Raw genomic sequence first — 7293 nt, forward strand, 5'->3', positions numbered from 1 at the left:
CCTGCCGCTCCCCCCTTGGTATTTAAAGATGCCCCTTGATCCTAACGGTTTCTGCACAACTCCCTGCTGGGATCCCTGCCCCAAAACCATCTCCTCCCTCCCCAAGCGCTCTTGATCTCGTTGCATCGCCCCGGCCCCGGCCCTGTCCTCCCCACGCCCCTCCTGCACTAATACCAGGCCGGCACTTTGCTGTTCTGCATGTATCTGTTCTTAACCAGTCCCGCGGCAGTACAATGCGCTCTGGCTGCCAGGATTTCTCCTCGGCTGCTCCTTGGCCTTGGGCTGGAGGGGGAGCCTCCACCACCTGCTCCCCTTTGGCATAGCACCCGGCTTTGGGGGGGCTCAGGTGGCTGGGCAGCGGGGCAGGCAGACTGAGAGCCTTTCCTGGTCCTCCCCCTCCCTGTGCCCCTGCCCCCATGTAGAGGATACAGCAGCTTTCTCTGTTCTTATCTCCGTGCGCTAGCGTGTCTTCTAAAAAAAAAAAAAGGAACAAAAAAAAATAAATAATAATCTGGTGTTTGTATATAGTCCTTTAGAAAGATCTTGTTTTGCTTTTTGTGTTTAATCACTTGACCTATAATAAGAGGAACTGAAAATGCTGTATCAAGGACGTACAAGCTGTGCCTTTCAAATAAAGAAATAAGAAGGTTGGTTAAAACTGTGACTTGTTGCCTGCTTTCTTGCTGCCTTTGGGATGACTTTAAAATACTTCCCTTCCTCTCCTGTCCCCCCGGATAGGGGAAATGGTGGGGGAGAACAGGTAGCTTTGCTGGATAACCTTGGACTCTGCCTCGGTTTCCCCATGTGCTGTCACGGCTCCCAGCAGGCTGTGGGAGGTGTCTGGAAGAGGTGCCCTCCCTCCTCCAGGTGAGCATGTCCCAGACCAATCCCTGCCTTACCTGGTGTGAGGGGGGCCCTCTCTCTGGAGGTTTCTCTGTGAGTCAGGAGGAGGGTGGGGGTTAACGTTGAGACTTCTGGTTCTGGCTTCTCTCCTGCTCTTGTCTCCACAGCTGCTGGCAGAACGAGGCCCGTCTTTGCTGCCTGCATCCTGCTCTGGGACGCGATTCCTCCAACAGGCGGCCTTGCGAAGCCGCATGCCCATGTCGGAGCTTTGGCTGGAGTCTGCTGGAGCCAGGGCAAGGAGGACACCCGAGCAAAGCCAAAACAAACTGCAGAGCTAGACAAAAGCGGGCAGTAGCAAAAGGGACCTGGGAGCTCTCCGTCTGAAAAGCAAGGAGGGCTGGAGTGAAGTGCCGATAGCGGCTCTCCGCTGGAGCAGGAGCGGCATGGTTTGGTAACGCATGGGAATGGTCCCTGTGGGCTGCCGCAAGTTTGCTCTGCACGTGCATAATTCATTTTTCCTGTGGGTGCAGAGGATAAGCTGCTTCTGTGGCCCCTCTGAAAAATCTGGCCTGTGTTGCCCTGGGGCTGAAATTGCTGTAATGGAATTGACTCTCAATAATTAGAGCTGTCCTCTGGCTTCAGAGCCTGCTCTGCCCTGATAACATCTTCCCCTCTGTATCTCCCAGGCCAGCTGGAGTGGGAAAATTTCCTGGGAAGGAAGCTGTGGGGGGGTGTCTCGATGCCCCTGGCTGTCCACCGAGGTTGGAGGACTGTGGTGGTGCAGATGGGGGCCCTGGTGAAAGCCAGAAGTGGAGCAGCGGCCACTGTGCCTCTGTCCTGCTGGCGCTGGGCAAAAATCAGGCCAAATGCCCGAGGGTGGGATTTGATGGGATTTGCTGAACAGGCTCAGGCCTGAGACCAGGTCTGGCTCCAGAGTGGTGGTGCTTCGGGCTGGGGCTATGTCTGCTGCAGCGGGTCCAGGGTGGGAGAGGCTTGAGGAAAGGTGCACAGTGCTGCATGAATGCCTGCCGGGGCTGCAGCTCTGCCTGGCCCCTTCCCCGGCGCTGCTTCTGATGGGCTTCTTCTGGTGCGGACCAGTCTGCTGTAAAGAGGGAGTGGGGGGACTGTTATGCAGCTCGGTCCTGTGTCCCACTGTCCCTGGGTGCGCAGGCCAGGCCTGGCACAGCTGTGCTGCAGCCTGAGATGGGTTACAGAGCCTGTGGGCAGCTTGGGGGCTTGAGAATGTTCCTGTTATCTGCCTGTGATGCCTTGCCAGCATGAACCGGGGGATGGCTGTTCCCAGCACAGGCTTGCAAGGGACCAGGCAGGTCTGCGGAGGACCATGGGCTCCGGTGGTGGTCTTTGAACTCCGGCTGCTGGCTGGGACTCTGCAGGGCTGCCTGGGAGTCTCAGCCCTGTCCCCTGCCAAGCCAGGCACCCTGTGCAGGGCCCGATGCTCCCGATGCAGCCATCGCCACTGGCTGCTTGGCTGCCGCTGGGCAGATCCAGAGCGGAGAGCCCATGGCCAAAGCAGAGCTGCTGCTGCATGGCAGGAGCTGGCCTGACCTTAGCGCTCTTAGGGGGCCAGAGCACTGGGCAGACAGGTCCAATGCCTGTCCCCCCCCATGCTGCGCAGGAGCTCCTGGTCAGGATCTGGCTGAAACACTACCGATAGCTGCGGTCTGACCCCATGGTCTTGCAGCTGCTCCGAGGGCCTCACTGATGCTGAGCGAGCAGATTTCTAATGTGAAAGGCCAACACAGCTTTGGGCCAGGGGCTGCTATGATGTGACAGTTGCTAAAACCATCTCTACTGTAAGTGCTGCTGAAAACCCCGCTGGGAGTGTGCTGGCTGTGGGGAGGGCTGGAGCTTTTCAAGCGCTTTCACCTCCAGGTCACTGGTTCAAACTCAGCCTGGGGGTAGGGAGCACCGTAAGTGGATGTTATTCTTGATGGATGTGCAAGGGAGGAGGATTTAGGAGAAATTGGTCTGGGGTGTTTTCAGGCTGGCAATTTTCAGAGGAACAGACATCCCTGTTGTTAGAGCTAATTAGCAGCCTCGGTTCAGTGGGCAAGGGGTCGAACAAACCACGAGGCTGCTGGCTGAGCATCCTCGGCTGCCAGCAAGCTGGGGCCGGGGAGCCGCTCCTGACTGAGCTGTGGATATCTCCTTGCTCCCTGTGGGAGACTAACCCACTGCAAAGCATAAAGACAGAGCTTTTGGGCTCTCCAGTTCCCCTGTACCTCCCAGCAGATGCTGAGCTGAACCTCGTGCTCTGCTCCTGCTTCCCCCAGTCACCCATTCCTGAAGTGTGCTGTCTTTGCACCCAAAGCGTTTCTCTGGGGGGTGGGAGGCACCCTGATATCCTGTCCCACGGACAAGTGGTGCTGCAGTTCCCCATGCTTCCAGCCTGGCTCTGTTTGCAATTGCCAGATTTGCTTCTGGATCTCCTAAGGGAGTCATTTCATAGGGCACCTTACCAGATTTGGGCTCAAATCTAACTGCATACCAAAATCTGCAAATTTAACCTATACCAGCAGCAGAAAAAGGGTTAAAATCATCTCCCTCATGACTCTCCCTGTAGCTGCAGACTTGAGGAAACAGCTTCTCTCCTTCCAAACAGGCTGCTCTGCCTTGTAACCTCTCTCATGATTGGAGCCGTGAGCCCCTCTCCTGCCCTGGCAGAAGAGGCTCAATGCTCTGAGAAGCGGGCGATGTGTGGGGCCGCCAGAGCTCTGCTGATCAGGGATGGTTTAAGACTGGCTCCTGGCAGAGAAACCCCTTCTCTGTGTGCACAAGAGGTGGTGATATAAGAGTGGGAGAGGGACACAGGCAGATGGGCTGAGAACCAGCTCTGCTGGCACCGGGATATTTGGAAAAGCTCAGCAAAGCCCTGGCTTATTAAGGGGGGATAGAGAGCAACCTAGTGACAGCCACTGTCCAAAGAGCTTTTGGCTGTGGTGGATGGAGAGCCGGCCAAGTCCGGAGGGCAGGGGCAGGACCCCGTCTGTCAGCACCCCGTGCCCTGACCACAGAGCAGCACAGCATTTAGCCTAGGTTTGACATCGATTCCTGCTTGTAGCTGCCAGGGGCTTGGCAAAACTCTGCTGTCTCACCTCTCTTCCCCTTCTACCTGCCTGTCACTGGGGATCATAAAACGGCATCTTTCGTCCTCGATGAGGTGAGCGGGTGCCAGTTTTTCACTGGCTGAAGGAGGTTTCCACACCTGTTTGACTTTCGGTCCATCCCCTTCAGCTTTTTCCCCATAGGTCAGATCCCTGTTGCCTCTGTGGCAGCAGCGGGAATCGCCTCCACCACATCCCCCTCCCACTCCCACCCTCCTCATTTTTCAGCGCAGCTTTTCTTGAAACAATGGCACAGTCTGCAAGCCAGGAATGCTTTGCAGCACAGTGGAGCAGGGCCTCCTTCCCAATTCATCACTAATGCAGGAACGCCAAGCCCTTCCTGGCTGCAGTGAGCATGAGATAAAAGCTAAAAGAGGCATCAATAATTAAAAACCACTCAAAGCCGGTAAGTGCAAACAGGAGCCCACATACAGATCGAAGGCAGTGCCAGAGACGAGAATCTGTCAGCTGCTGGGTTGCTCTAAGGGCTCCCACATCTCTCTTGCGGGCGTCCCCCCCCCAAGTCCACGGCCAGGTGTCCCTGGCACAGTGGGAGCACAGCAGTGCAGGGGCTGCAGGCAGGAGTGCATCAGCTCTGCAACGTGCCAGGGGGCCCTGCCCAGGCATGGCAGGAGAGACCTCCCCCCAGCTCCCACATGTGGTTTGCCTTGCAGATGCTCTGGGGACATGTGGCTTTAAAGAGCAGGTAACAGCACTGGGGTCCCGGGGTTGCAGACCTGTGGTTTGGTCCCAGGAGTGTGGCTGGAGAACCTTGATTTCTAGTACAGCTTTGGCTCAGCTCTTGCGGACTTGCTGCCAGTCCCTTCCCCCAGTTTCCCTTCTCATCCTGTGTTCATTCCAGGACAGACTCCAGCCAGGATAAGGCCCCTGTTTGTGCCAGCTGCTGGTATAAATGCCCAGGGAAATTCACGTTGTCTGAGGGTGCCAGGAACTTGGCTCCGCTGAGTTCAAGGCTCCTCATTCAAGTATGCAAGTGAGAAGCTGAAAATGGGATGGTTTGGAAACATCATGGTCATCTTTGCTCCCTGCTTCCACAGGCCAGGCAAACTGGTTGATTGAGTCCTGGTAGGGAAAATCTGAATCTTCTAAACCTGGTGACCCCGGTTCTGCCCCCCCTGCCCCATAATGGCCCTACTGACCCAAAAACCCTCTGTGCAAACCCACCACCACCTGGCTGCCAAAAAGCCCACCCAGGGCTGAGCTTGCCCATGTGCTTAAACACATGGGCCCTGAATCCGCATGCACCTGAAGAGGCAGGTGCAGGGAAGCAGTCTGCAAAGAATGGGGCATCCCCAGCTGCTGAGAGGAGACTGAGGCAGTGCTGGGTCCCAGCCGTGCCCCCATCTCCCTTCCAATCCCTGTCAGTCTCCTGCCAGGCCAGCAAATGCACCTGCAGAACTGGACAGACAGCAAGTTTGCACTATGAGAGCAGCCCCCTTGGATGTGAGATGGTTGTACGTGGCTCTTCACCACTGACCTGTCCACTGCCTGCGTTTGGAAGGGATGGAGCAAAGCAGAGCTGAGCAGAGCAGGTGGGAGAAGGGGCACCCGGGAGGGTTTCAGACCGGGGGCTGGAGGAGAAACTGTGTGTGCAGGCTTCAGCTGCCCCAAGAGCAGCAAGCCCTGGTCACAGGCATCTCTGAGAAACGCGATGGTCTCTGCCCTTGACTGTCTCTCTGGAGATGTGCTGGGTATGGGAGGCTGTGCAAAGGAGGGGTGTGGGGAGAGAAATGACTTGACCCACAGCACAGAGCCAGGGCTGCCCTTCCTGGCGAGGGCAGGAGGCTGCGTGTTTCTGTGCCCCAGGCTGGAGTCTGAGGAGGGAGCTGAAAGGTAAAATCATCGAGGTAATTCCAGAAGCAGCAGCCTGTTTTGCTTGGATCTGGGTTCAAACGGCAAACTGCACTCCCGAGTGTCCCAAAGCCCAGGCTTGTTTGGTTTCTCTGCTGGTTATAAACAGAACTGCTGTTTACAGCACTCGCCTCTTGATCCTGGCCTGGATTTCAAACACCCTTATCCTTTGGGGCTCTTCCAAGCACTGCCGCTACCAGGCACAAGTGCGTGGCTGCTGCAGGAAGTGGCTGGGCCCCCGGCTGAGCCTGGCTTTGCTGGCATCCTCTGCCCTGCGCCTCACATCCCTGCGCCCGGAGGGAGGAGTAGGACCAGCTCCCTTTGCTGCTGCATCCAGAGGCCTGTGGGTGCAAAGGGTTAACTGCAGTGGTTTTTCTCCCCAGTCCAAGCACATGCTGAAGCAAATTAATCTCTGGGTTACAGGCTGTCCTGCTCCAGGGCCCACGTCAATCATTAATGGAGGGTGATGAAGACGTGTGTGACATCCATCATTCTAGAGCTGCCTGTTCCAGGTTTACCTGTGTCACTCTCTAAGACAGAGGAGCAGAGAAACTGCCTAAGGAAAACCAGCATTTTTTGGTAAGGAGTTTTGAAAAATGCTGCAAAACATCTTCTCAGTCTCTCCTTCCCTGGAAACATGATCTGAAACGTTTCCAGCTTTTGAAAAAACACTTTCCTTAAATAAAAAAAACCCTCCCCCAATGAGGCAAACAAAACAAACCAAAAATAAATTCTCTAAAACTTCATATTTGGATTAAAATATGTATATTCATATGTGCAGAAATATGATATACACACACATATACATGAAAGGAAGGTTTTTCAAGGGCTTTGAGGCTGAGGTGGCGGGCTAGTGGCCGTCCCTGCCTGCAGTGCTGGATCTGCCTGGTGAACATCTGTGGCCGGGGAAGGCAAAGAGGCAGACGCAGAGGCTGGGGCTGGACAGGGGCCGGCTGCTTGCTTGGGGACCGTTTGGGGCTGGGGGGGGCTGGGGTCCGCTGCCATGGGAAGGCCCCCAGTACCTGCTGGGGCACTGCGGGCAGGGGGCAGTGGCAGCAGGCAGCCCTGGGATGGCGTGGGGCGGGGATAGGAAGGAGAGCCTCTGGTGCCCACCACCTTGCCCCTGCCCTAGCCGCTGCCAGCATGCAGCAAGTAAATAACACAATTAATAAAAGATTAGGATGAAATGCGAGGCATTAAATATTTAACCTTGTGCCTGCCTGTGCAGTGCCCAGGTACAGCTGGTTCCTGCAATATTTAAGGGCTGTTCCTCACTCTCCCTTTACCACCCCCAAATATGGCGACTTTACGGCTGGCTGCAGCTGGAGGGCCGTGGGGGATGAGGAAGGATCATGGGGGACAGGGAAGGGCCCCTCGGTGGGGCAGGAGGGGCTCTCGGGGCACCGTGCTTGGCGCTGGGGCGGGCCGGGAGAGCTGCCCCGCTGGGCTTGGG

General features: G+C 56.3%; 1 long non-coding RNA gene across 1 annotated transcript; it reads left to right on the forward strand.

Annotated features, from left to right (window-relative positions):
• Positions 1 to 741: 741 nt before the first annotated feature.
• Positions 742 to 6429, forward strand: LOC103923467. The gene is made up of 3 exons (XR_663932.1): positions 742 to 867; positions 1011 to 1294; positions 6264 to 6429. It is a non-coding gene; the product is annotated as an uncharacterized LOC103923467 (long non-coding RNA).
• Positions 6430 to 7293: the final 864 nt, after the last annotated feature.

The sequence above is a fragment of the Pygoscelis adeliae genome, unplaced genomic scaffold, assembly GCF_000699105.1.
Source record: "Pygoscelis adeliae isolate BGI_AS28 unplaced genomic scaffold, ASM69910v1 Scaffold239, whole genome shotgun sequence".
Lineage (NCBI taxonomy): Eukaryota > Metazoa > Chordata > Aves > Sphenisciformes > Spheniscidae > Pygoscelis > Pygoscelis adeliae.